The sequence below is a fragment of the Delphinapterus leucas genome, chromosome 11 (assembly GCF_059928025.1).
Source record: "Delphinapterus leucas isolate spDelLeu-1000000601 "Yukka" chromosome 11, BTC_Dleu_Yukka2, whole genome shotgun sequence".
Lineage (NCBI taxonomy): Eukaryota > Metazoa > Chordata > Mammalia > Artiodactyla > Monodontidae > Delphinapterus > Delphinapterus leucas.
Genome location: NC_143139.1, coordinates 46,019,914 through 46,032,974, shown reverse-complemented (window position 1 = coordinate 46,032,974; position 13,061 = coordinate 46,019,914). Strand labels below are relative to the sequence as shown.

Here is a 13,061-nt window from a genome sequence, read left to right as displayed (position 1 = left end):
CTAAAATGTGTTCTTCTCTTGAATAAATTATTCTCCTTGAATGATGGTTCCAGTGTCTGAGAGTTTCCATTAACACATGGAGAATCCAGATCTTTTCTATTCTGGATACCATTGACTAAAGCAAGTGCAGCCTCTGCTGTCGCCTGAAAATCAAAACACTTAGGCCAATCTCCAGATGGTGTCCTAGAGGCCAAACTTACACCCCTCCCTGACACATATTTCTTTCTATGTCCAACACTATCATCTCCAAATTAAACATTCCTCTGAAATCGGTTTCTGAGGCTCTTCTCCATCCCTTTCTTTGAAAAAACTAAAATGATGGCTTGAAATTTTCAAAAGCAATCTTTACAGTAATAGAAAATATAGATTTTTAAACTTAAATTGCACTTTCAGCTGTGAGATTATTTGCTTTTATACTTAGTCCTACTAGACCACATTTTGTTTTTAATCTATACTACCACAACTTGCCAAAATATTTGCAGGCAATTTCAATATTTCTTAAAAGGACAACTGAATGCCCCAAGTGAAAATATTATAGAGACTAATGTTGAGTATTACATATTAATAGTGTAGACTCCATGAAAGATAGATAGAATCCAACACGTACCCTTAATGAGATACCCCTTTTTCCAAGGTATGATGGTAATGAGTGAGGAATCTGCAGAATGATTTGTCCAGTGGCTGCTTTTCTAAAGTCTCAGAGAACACAAATGTCAAACTGATATAGCACATCCTGACCCCACCAAGATGACACAAGATGTAGAAGGGAGATCTCAGGAAAGCGAATTGTAGCGTCGCAAACACTTCATTCACCAGGTTCAAGAGCTGGTAACTAGGAAGGACAGCTAAGCATTCAAAAGCATGTCTGTTGAACACATTCCTGATTTAGATTTGCATTAAAACCACGAGATTCTTATTTAGAATTTCATATATTGTGAGCTATTTCCCTTCTCATTTAGCATCATGTCTCATTTCAGATGACCTTTGTTTCGTGAAGTAAATCAGAGATGAAATTATTTCTTCCCAATTAGCATCAAATGAAACGACATCTACTTAGATTTGCGACCCTGGCAAACCCTACTCTTCAGGGGAAGTGCAACATGGTTTTAGTGGGTTGATTAATCGTTTTCTTTTTCTGCCATGTGTATGTAAGTGTGTGCGTATGCACACATGTGACACGTAGATTTTGGATTAGGTTTTCAAACAGCAATGCATTGTCTCATCTCTTCTGTGATGCCTCCAGGGATTAGCTAAAGGGACACAATTGCTAATAAAATTTCACACCAGTAACCCTGGCTTGAAGAGCTTCTGTAAAAACCCCACTGATTGTCACAGCATTCATTCATAAGAACGCACACCACTGAGCATACGTGGGACAGGATGTTTTGCTATGCCAAAAGCGAATTTTCATGCTGCTGAATTTATGCATTTCCCGTTGCTCCTCCAAAGGCTTGTCTGCGTGTTCAGGCAGGGGAGAGCGCTCTCTGTGGAAAAATGTTCCTCTTCTGTTTGTGTCAAAAGGTCTGACCTGTACTCCAGTCCCCATTCAGAGGTAATTTGCAGACTATCTTAGATAATCTTTTAAAAAATCCACCAGGAAAGAATACTGGGTTAATTTTTGCTTAAAAAGAAAAGGGCTATAAAAAGCATATTAGGAAGGGAGAAAATGGTCTTAAAATGGAAACCAAAACAGGCATTTGGGAAAGATAAACGCAACATCCCCTTCACCCTCAGGAAATGAAATTTTTCTGACAGGGTCGGAGACTCTGCTTGGCAAACCTTCCTAAATTAATTACCTTCTTGACATTTTAAAGGAAGGTTTCAGACTGTAAATTTAACCCAGACAAAGCATTCTTTTTAATCTTGTCAGTATGCAAACTACTTTGCACTGCAGTCTGTGAATTATTTATCAGAGGAACGACCCCAAAGGGCGAAAGGAAAAAGCAGGCATGTTTGATCTGAGATTCCACAGCGAGATGTAGTTCTTTGCCTTAGATCTGTACCTGTTGCAACTACTTAACTTTTTCTGCTTTTGATGTTTTTAATACTCAGAGTATCCTTTGTCTCTGAGAGGCAGACGTTTGGTGCCAAATTATATATAGCTATACATATATAGTTTGGCAGGTTTTATATGGCAGCCACAGTTCGGATGGTGTGGGAAACAACTGGGCTTCTTTTCTATATACTTATATGCTAGGCAAGCCGCATCTTAACTGACTCTTGTGCCCATGTGAAATGCAGCCTGCAGAGATGGATTGGCAGGGAAATTAACTCTTCCAACTATCGATAAACTAGTGTACATAATATTTCAACAAATATCAGCAGGTTCTTTTAGAACGTAAAGAAAACTGAAATTTACAATGCCTGGAAGCTATAAAACAAAGTTATGGTTTTAGTTCTAGACTTAAGTATTCCTAGGTTAAATGATTTGTGATCAAGAACCTCCATGCAACGGGATATGTTTATTAGTTCTATAACATTATATGGTAGATGTAGAACTGCCCTAGAACAGCAGCACATAAGGTCATGGAGAATAGTGTCTGGGGCCTCCCCAGAGTTTGCAAGAGTGATGGCAAACCTTAACTTCGAAAAACATCCCAATGGCTTAGTTCCTAGCAGACTGGATGAATGCATAGATCACAATGTCTCACCTGATAAGTCTCTGCCCTGCTACTACCTCTTCTCAGGAAATCCCTGGGCTTCCCTCGAGAGAAAAGAAAAAGATGCAGCATCACTGTCCCTCCTCCTGCCACGCGTGGTCATTTCACTTTGAACAGACATCCCCCCGCACAAATCAAAGACTAGGATATCCCTGGCAATTGTAAATGAAAACTCACAACACACAGCTATATTTCTGCATGAGAGACTCCTGCAAAATTAATAAAAGAAATAAACGTAATAACTGAAGTAAAATTTTAAAGTAGACACAATTTTTCACTTAATTCCCAAGCTCTGTAGGGCTTATCTATCCCCCTTCGAAATGTAGATTTGTCATCATAATAGCTGCCATTTATTGTGTAATTACTACGTTCTACTCCCTTGCAACTCACCTATGAAGTAGGTCTTACTGTCCTCAGCCCACTCCTCCCCCTTTTTTTTTTTTTACAGCTGAGGAAACTGAGGCTTAGAAAGAGATTAAGTTTCGAATGATCCTGCAGCTAATAAGGCAGAAATTCAAAGCCAGACCTCCAGGACCCTAAATTCCATATGCTCTGCCTCTCTAAATATGCAATGTGATCTTAATTCCATTTGGTTGCCTGCAATTCTTCTCTTTATGCACATTGAAATCTGGTAGAAGTGTGATAAACCTAACATAAAGAGCTGCACTTTATAATTTTTTTGGTCATGCTAGATTTTTCAAGCTTGTATTTGTATCTTAACAATCTATTGTGTGCAGTGTATTTAAACCAAACAAATAAAAGACGGCATACAAATCTGAGTTTTAGCGAACATGTTTTCTAGAAAAATTAGGTAGGCACCTACCACAGAGATAGCATGCAAACAGCAGTGAGTAAATTGATATTTGTTAGACTGTGCTCTCTCAGATACACAGAGGAGTTACCTACTTAATAGGACTTATAAGAACAAATCCCCTGAGCATGAATGAGGGAAACTGGACACTGAGGTTTATCTTTTCATATAGAGCTGTCACACATACTAATTCAAGGACCACAAATGTCCTTTTTGTGTTTTGTTTTTGTTTTTATCATTCCTCTTTCACTCACCTCTTGAATAAGCACCAAATGCAGAGCACTTGATCTTCCATGCCAAGGTCATCTTCACCTGGGTGAACCTGGACTGTAAGGACCAGACCCAGGGAAGATGTCCCTTTAGAGTCATGACATATCAGATTTTCAGAACTGGAGGAAACATAGAGATCATCTAGCCCAATCTTTTATTTACTAGGAAGTGAAGAGACAAGTACTAGGCTGCCCACCGTGTCTGAGTTAGAGCAAGGACTAGCTAGGCCACACATGTCTTGAGACTCATGGTGGCTTTAACTGAGACAGAACTTTTGAAAAAATATTACCTGGAACCTAGATTAGTCAGGATTCTCCAGAGAAACAGAACCAATAGAATATAGAATATATATGTATACATATGTACATGTGTATATATATACGTATATATGTATAAAGAGATTTATTAGAAAGAATTGACTCATGTGATTATGGAGGTGGACAAGTCCCAACATCTGCAGGCGAGTCAGCAAGCTGGAGGCCCAGGAGAGCTGATGGCAGCTGACGGTTCCAGTCTGGCAGGCTCAAGACCCAGGAAAAGCTTACGTTTCATTTTATTCCTAAGACAGCGGGAAAAAAAACACGTCCCAGCTCTGAGGCAGTCAGGCAGGAAGAGTTCTCTCTTACTCTGGGGAAGATCTATTCAGGCCTTCAACTGATTGGACGAGGCCCACTCAGATTAGGGAGAGCAATCTGCTTTACTCAGTCTACTGATTTAAGTGTTAAGCTCAGCCAAAAACACCCTCACAGAAACACCCAGAATAATTTTTGGCTACCTATCTGGGCATATCGTGGTAAAGTCAAGTTGACATATAAAATTAATCATCACATCACCTAAGCTGAGGATTGTAGTCTATTAATTCACATATCTGCTAGGGACTGATTCTTTTAATTATAAGTTAAAAGAAAAGCAATTCAGATATTCAGAAAATACTGCAATTATTGGTATAGCAAGAAATAAGCATGGGCTTCCCTGGTGGCGCAGCGTTTGAGAGTCCACCTGCCGATGCAGGGGACACGGGTTCGCGCCCCAGTCTGGGAGGACCCCACACACCGCGGAGTGGCTGGGCCCGTGAGCCATGGCCGCTGAGCCTGCACATCCGGAGCCTGTGCTCTGCAACGGGAGAGGCCACAACAGTGAGAGGCCCACGTACCACAAAAAAAAAAAAGAAAGAAAGAAGCAGATACGCTTGTATTTATCTGTTAAAAACTTACCGGTTCTGTGGAGGGGTCAATTTGCATTTAACAAAATCCTCAGTGGAACTGAGGCCTCTTCACAACATCCAGCAAGGAGCTGAGGCCTCCTGCCAGCAGCCAGATGAGAGCGAACCATCTTGGAAGCAGCTTCTCCAACCCCAGAAAAACATTCCTATGACTCAGCCCCTACTGAGATTTTCACTGTAATTGACTATAACAGGAAAGAGCCTGAGTCAGAACCATCTCACTAAGCTTCTCCCACACTTCTGATCCACAGACACTGTGCAATAATAAATATTTGTTGTTTTCAGCTTCTGAGTTTGGGGGTAATTTGTTATGCAGTAATAGACAGCTCATATATGTGAAGTCTAAATTGCTCCTATAATAAGACTTTTTTTGTCCATAAACTATCATTTGCTTACAGTAGCTTATGTTCATAATTTATAGGTCATGTATTTTTAAGCCAAAATAGACTTATGTGTGTGGCTACAGTAGTAACACAATCTTAATATTTGTAAAATATTATTTTCTTCCTAGAATGTCACTGAGCACAAGTGATAAAATTGTTTTTCGATGTTTTGGTGACCAAATTGCCCTGCTACAATAGCTGAAGCTTGAAAGCTGCTTTGAAATTCACTTTAATCTTACATCTTTTTTTTTTTCCAGTTGTGATGTTATAGTTTTATGAGAAAATATAAAGGATGGCTAGTACTTTCATTCTTTTTTTACTTGCAAACTCAAGGATAAGTAAAAAGCACAATTAATTCTTCTAAATCAACTCTCTACTATAAAAAATAAACATTATCTATAATTATTTCTCCAAGTTTGAAAATTATTGTCCTTTTTGTATCAACTCATTTAAATTCTTTTCTTCTCTTAACTCATCTATTCATTCTACATTAAGATTCATTTAATTGATCTTTTATTCTCTGTGCAATTCTACATTTTTATTCTTGTCTAATTACTCTCTATCCTTACCTCTTTCCTGATGTTTTTATTCTACCTCTCCACCAAGCTCTAGCCCCTCCCTTCTCTTTACTTCAGCTGCACCTATAATGTACCTCTTTAAAAGTAAAATACAATATTGTTTATATCTACTTCCAATTATTTCAACTATGTCACTCTTGTCTCTCAAACAAGACTGCGTGCCCTTTCTATGTTTTTCTTCTTTTTATGCTTTTGATGCCTAACCCCGCGCTTGCGCACAGGAAGCGCTCAGTAAAATTATGTAGCATTGTATTTATTTCCTTCTCCCAGTGTTCCTTGCCTCCTAGTATCTTACTTTCTGCTTTTGAGAAGAGCCTTATCTGGCACTAAGTACACCTACAAAGAAAAATAAAAGAGCAATAGACAGGATGCAGGGAGTTATAGAAACAGACACTAGCAAGAAGAGACATGGCCATAGCACTCTCATGCCTTTTAAATGTATTCCTGAATACATGTTAGCTCCAGGGACACAAAATCATTGAGTCTCCTCTCTTTTTTATTTTTTCTTTGACCGTCATATTGACAGAGTAGAAATATATAGGCAGTGTCACTGCCTTGTTTCAGTAAAGTTAGTGCTTAAGGTTTCCTCATATCTACCCAGCCAGCTGAGTTTCATCACTGTCTTATACTTGACTGTATATTTATGCATCTTTTAGAATCTCAATGTTTCCCAAATGCCCACAGCAATATACTTTTTTCTGACATGTTCTATTGTCTGTAATAGAGTTGGCATATAGTGGTGGATGGTTTTACCTTCTGTATGTGTATTTGCTCATTGCACTTCCTAATCTAGCATTCAGTATTTATTTTTCATCATTGACAGTTGACTGCTCTGTCTCAAATATTTGAGAAAGAGAAAAAGCGAGAGAAAAGTAGGCAAGAACTGCTGATAACCCAGGTTTAGGAGTGCTAACAGTGATAATTTCTCAGAGGAAATGCAAGAATGAAGAGGGTGGCAAAGGTATACAGGGCAGGGTCAGGGGACAGTCCATATCCTCTACTCGTTACTACCAAAAAAGAAGAGTCTTTTTTGGTAGTTGTTCAGATTTGCTCGGCTCTAGAATAATACAGACACGTGAGGATTGGGTTGGGTTTAATTATTTTCTCTAAATCTGCCTTTGCTGGGTCATTTGTCTCCTCTATAGCTTGTTAGATAATCAGCTTTCTTAAACTCTTCACCTTCAAAAAATATTTGTAAACAGTATGAAATAGAAAGAAGAAAATTAGAGAGTAAAGAGTGGTGTGAGGAGCAAACATGTAAATATTTTACTAAAATAAGTGAGATTTGTGGGGACAGAGAACCATAAGGCAATAGGGGTACAGTGGGCTTATCAATTTACTTTACTTAGGGATTTGTGCTGTGTCTTAAAGAATGAGTGAGAGTTTTCTAGATGGAGAAGAAAGAGAAGTCCAGTCAAAGGGACGTGGCAAGTTCAAAGAAAGGTGAATAATTGGGTATGGCTGGGGCTTAATATACATTAAGGGGGGTAGTGGGTGGGAAAAGATTCTAACAGGGTATATTCAGACTAGATTGAGAAAAACTTTGTACTCATCCACTCATTCAAAAATATTTATCGAGGATCTACTATGTGCACTGTACTAGATGAAAACACACACACACACACACACACACACACACACACACACACTTTGCCTGAGATAACATATTTTATCCTCCCTATGTTTGCATGTCTTATATATGTGCTTCTATTATAGCAAATATACTACATTATCATGTTGGATTTGGGGATCTTTCTTCCTCACTGTAGATTGAGCTTTTTAAAGGTGAGGATCATATCCTTATATTGTATATTTTCATATCTCCAACACGTAATACAAAGAATAGTAAATAGTATATAAATATTTATTATCGAATCAAAACCACCCATAACTTAAATGGATGACTATTCAGGCCCAGCTAATAAAATAGGATAGTGATAGGAAACAGATTTCAACTTATCAACTCCAGTAAATTACTCATGCTGCCTGGAGCTTTTGTGGGAAAGGAGATTGTGATCCCATCTAACCTCAGTAGGAAAGAGTTCCATCATTAAGTAGAGACTTCCACCGTGACACAAGAGGCAACAGCGGCAGCACAATTATTTTCTATCCATGAACTAGATTGTATTCTCAGTAAGGTAATCATTTACTCACTCACCAAATATTCATCATGCATCTGGCACTGTTGCTAAGCATCAGGGGACAGGACATGGAGACAATGGGCACAAAGCCCCTACCCTCAGGGATCCCAGAGATCTGGAAAGTAAATGATGTGGCAACACCTGTAATTTACTCAATTGTATAATAATAGTTTGCTAGATATGAGGTCATGATGACTGTGGTAAAAAAGAAACCAGAGAGTATATATGCCGTCTCTTCTATGTCTCAGGTTAGAAAATGTGTTAACCAGCACTCAAAAGAATTCCAGTCCCCAGTATGGGTAATTACCTCCTGCTGTCATTGTTTAATGAAATCATTCATTCATTTAACAAATATTTATTGAATGCCTACAACGTCTCAGTCTATTTGCTAGACACTGGATAGACTATAGCAAGTAAAATAATCTAAACAGAGACAAATATTAAACAGGTGATTATACAACAAAATATGTAATTACAAATTATGATGAGTGAAAGCAACCCAATCTGTTTCTTTAGTCATACCAAACAATCTTCTGAATGCAATTTTGATCCCTAGGTTGACTCCTTTCATAAGGTATGAATGCATTAACCATTTATGTAAATATTCCATTCTATTTTTCTCTGTCACAGTAATGGGGTATACCAATCAGTCTCACATGGTCAGTGGTTATGCATCCGTTCTCCAGAGCCCAGAAACCTGCGGGCTTCACCTGGATTATTTTGATCTCCAGGTCAGTGCTGCCCAGAGGTACATTGTTTTAATGGCCAATCTCCCTCCTGACATCTTTTAGCTGTTTTGAAATCTACATTTCTCAAAAGCCTAACCTCTTACCAAGACACAGAAAAAAACATTCTACTAAATTTTATTTGCAAAAATTAAATGCAATAGAAAAGAGCTCTGAAATAAAGAAAAAAAAATAGAGAGAGAGACGGATGATGTTCACTAACTAAACAGTCATTAATACTATGTAATATTCCTTTTGTCATAAAACCCTCGTGATCTTAAAAATTCATTGAAAAGTATACTCTACCATCTAGAATTGTTTCACATTTCATTTTGCAAGGAATCATTTTCCATGAAATTTTCACATCACGTGTCATGTAAGGTTTTTTTCATTTTTTATTCTTGTTGTTTACTGTTTCATACAAATTTTATATTTTATACAGCCTGTGCCCTCTGTCCTTTTCATAGGCCCACTGCTGCTGCCTACATACTATTATTCCATCTCAAGGTCCAACTATACTCAACACGATTATGATGTAGCCTCCCTCACTAAAATAACTCTTCCTTTATTCATTTACTTTTTTGTGATGCGTGTTATAAAAAGAGGAGTTAAATGAAAGCAATTGAGGATCACAGAGTCTTGAGATTGTTAGCTTGCCACCAAATCTAGCCTCCCAACACCCTGTAAAAGTCCCTGTTCCGAAGCGTCCATGCAGAACTAGAACATCACTTAAAGCCAGAGTCCCAGCTCAGCTGACACTAGGCCGTGTAACTCTGAATAAGTCAGTCCTGTGGTAGGATTTAGTTCCTTTTTCTACCTGTTTCAGAAGCTTGTTGTTACAACATGTACAGAAGTGCCTTGTAAACTATAAGGAACTCTACCAGTGCAGGGCTGGACTGGGAGCTCCGTTTCTCCTGGGCAGTCCCATCAGATGGTTAGCGATGTCCATAGTAACACAGCAGACAGAGCACAGGCTCTGGGACAAATAACTGGAATCTCCATTTAGTCCCTGCATGGTCTTGGACAAGTAATATAACTCCCTTCACCCTTGGTTTCCTCATCAATCAGGGTTATAGAGCCCAACTTCGGGAGGGGCTAGTCTAAGAAATGTACAGTTTTTCAGATGATAGACTGATGTCCAGTAAATGTTTTGTGTTTTTGCTGTTTGCTTTTGTTTTCACTTTATAACTGCTGGTAGTGGTTTCTGTAATAACCCAGAACAACCCTAAATCCCCTTTCACATGGTAGCCCCTCAACTAAGGGCAAGAAGCTACTATGACCCTCCCATCAATTTTCCCAACAAACAATCCCTCTTTCTTAAATTGTGCCCCCCTCCCAACCTCCCATCAGGATTCCTAGGTCCCTCCCTGTTCCACCCCATTTCTGGGCTTTCTCCAGCCTGTCTTCATTCCCTTACAAAGAGCCACCTAAGGCTGCCTTCCAGTCTGCTGCAGCAGAAGTGTGTTTGCTTTCTGGTGGTAATTATTTCTGCTGCATCTGTGTTTACTTTAGAACCTGTGGCTAAGGTAATTAGCTGACAGCTGGCTAAGGCTTAGGTAATAATGTGCCTGACATTTTAGGTATGTCTTTTCTAGAAATCATTTTTTTACTTTATTTCACTTACACAGTCAACAGACAGTAATGGCAAATCGTCCCTATGTGGAACACAATTAGGATTCATTTGCATCTGGAAGATCCGCTTTTTAAAATGTGGTTGGGTTCAGAATGACTGCTTCTACACATAGAGTGCTTTTTTTTTTTTTTTTAACTGGCTGCATTGGGTCTTCATTGCTGCGCACGGGCTTTCTTTAGTTGTAGCTCATGGGCTCTAGAGCACAGGCTCAGTAGTTGTGGCGCCCAGGCTTAGTTGCTCTGCGGCATGTGGGATCTTCCTGGACCAGGGCTCGAACCCATGTCCCCTGCATTGGCAGGCGGATTCTTAACCACTGCGCCACCAGGGGAGTCCCCATAGAGTGCTTTCTGAGTGCAGTGCTTTTTCATTTACTCACTACTGAGGGCCTGCTATGTATAGAACCCTGGGCTAGGGTGCTAGGGACAAGCAAAACTATAACATCACCCCTTTCCTCGAAGATTTTGAAATTTGAAGAAAGGTGGGCAAACAAACAGGTGTCCACGCCAAGTGTTGTGGGGATGTAAGTGGGGGGATGGCGAGCATTCAGGAGGAAGCCCATGAGCAGAGTCTTGAAAGGAAAATAGATATGTAAATATTTACTGGGCATACCGGAGGATCCAACAGAGAACTTCCTTCTGGACTGAGAAGTATAAACAAAAGTATGAAGGTTTTATATGCTCAGTACAATATGATTAGTTGACAATCAGAAGACAAGACTAGAGTAAAGCAAGCAAGGAATCTAGGGTGTGCAACATTTAAGGAGGCACTGCAAGTACAGGGTTAGCCAGAAGCCTTCAGAAATGACACCCCACTTGCACCACCCTGAGAGTGAGTGCCTCCTTAAATTTTGTACCTGGGCACCTCTCCCTTACCTCACCCTAATCCTGGCCCTGATATATTTAAGAATTTATGTGTATCAATAGAACCTATATATTATTGAAGCAATGCTTTAGAACTCCAAGTATTTACTGACTTATTTAAGCCCAGAGGTGATGGACTCTCCAAACAATTCTTACACATCCCCCAACAAGAAAGCCCCTGCCTGATCTCCTCTAACCTAATCAGAGGAGCTCACTTTAGAGAAATGGAGCAAAAGAAAACTAAACTTCCAAGCACCCATAACCCTAGTCATTTGATATATGATAGCTTATAATCATCCAATATTTCCTTTACAACTAAAAAAGTTATTTATATCTAGATGATCTAAATTGTCTGTAGGGGGACTTCCCTGGTAGTGCAGTGGTTAAGAATCCGCCTGACAGTGCAGGGGACACGGGTTTGAGCCCTGGTCCAGGAAGATCCCACATGCCACGGAGCAACTAAGCCTATGCGTCACAACTACTGAGCCTGTGCCCTAAAGCCCGTGAGCCACAACTACTGAGCCCACGTGGCACAACTACTGAAGCGTGTGTGCCTAGAGCCCATGCTCCACAACAAGAGAAGCCACCACAATGAGAAGCTCGCACACGGCAACAAAGAGTAGCCCCCGCTCATGCAACTAGAGAAAGCCCACGCGCAACAACAAAGACCCAATGCAGCCAAAAATAAATAATAAATAAATAAATTTATTTTAAAAAATAAAAAAAATAAATTATCTGTAGGGAGAGGGTGATTTGGTACTAAGATCTAAAACACAAAATAGTTAGTGAAGCCCTTTATTCTTGTGACTAAAAATAAAGATTTTTATACAAGAGAGAATAAAAGGACATATCTGTGAAGCAGCTCCAAAAATGGGGTGGGGGGAGGGTGTTGATGAGTCTGCTGTTACACAAGCCTGTATATTGAGACACAGGAATTATCTCAATGGCTTAGGCAGGGCAAATGATAAAATCTTATAAGATTACTGAAAGAGTAGAACACACAATTAGGTGACTGAAGAGTAAGCCTGAATAATAGCAGCTGTGTAATGCTATAGGCGTACCACCTGATGGGATAACAAATATAATGTATCATTTCTATTCTTCAGCTAATCTTGTGTCATGACTGCCTAAGGACAATCATGTGAGATTTCCATACGTTTTCCAGTTCACCCCATTGAACATCAGTGATTCATTAAGTGGAGCTATTAGTCAAATCTGACACTGTTCACAATTTGTTGCTTCACAGCTTGTGTTCATTAACATATTTATATATATACATAGGATATTTTTTCCAAGAAGTTTTAATAGCTTCAGAACCGTACTGGACGTACCACTGTCGCACCTCCCCGATGCAGTCTCCACCTCTTCCCCACCCTCTCCCACATCCTCAAAGCCTGTCATGGCTCCAGACCCTTTGTTCTATACCCTTAGGACCCTGCTTTCCTGTCATAGATTAAAACCCACTGGTGAGCTGGCACTGACCTTGTTGACCATGGTACCGTGGCACACAGTACTGCATCTGGCACATTATAGGCTCTTAGTAAGTACCTGCTGAACAAATTGTGCGTAGATGTCTCTGTTATTATGTATCATGGGGTGAGGATGTGTGTCTGTCTATTCCCAACTCAGCAGCCAGAGTGATGCTTTACAGCATGAGTAGGATCATGTTCCCTCTGATTAGAACTCTCCAAGGGCCTCACATCTCACTCAGAGTAAGAGCTCAAGCCCTCACGGTGATTTGTGAGCCCTCTGTGTGATCCAGCCTCCATAAGCCCTCT

General features: G+C 39.7%; 1 long non-coding RNA gene across 1 annotated transcript; it reads right to left on the bottom strand.

The window, feature by feature from the left end:
* Positions 1–4,128: 4,128 nt before the first annotated feature.
* LOC149748022 (uncharacterized) lies at positions 4,129–5,191 on the bottom strand. Its single transcript, XR_016394963.1, has 2 exons — positions 4,956–5,191; positions 4,129–4,300 (listed from the first exon to the last, which is right to left on the bottom strand). It is a non-coding gene; the product is annotated as an uncharacterized LOC149748022 (long non-coding RNA).
* Positions 5,192–13,061: the final 7,870 nt, after the last annotated feature.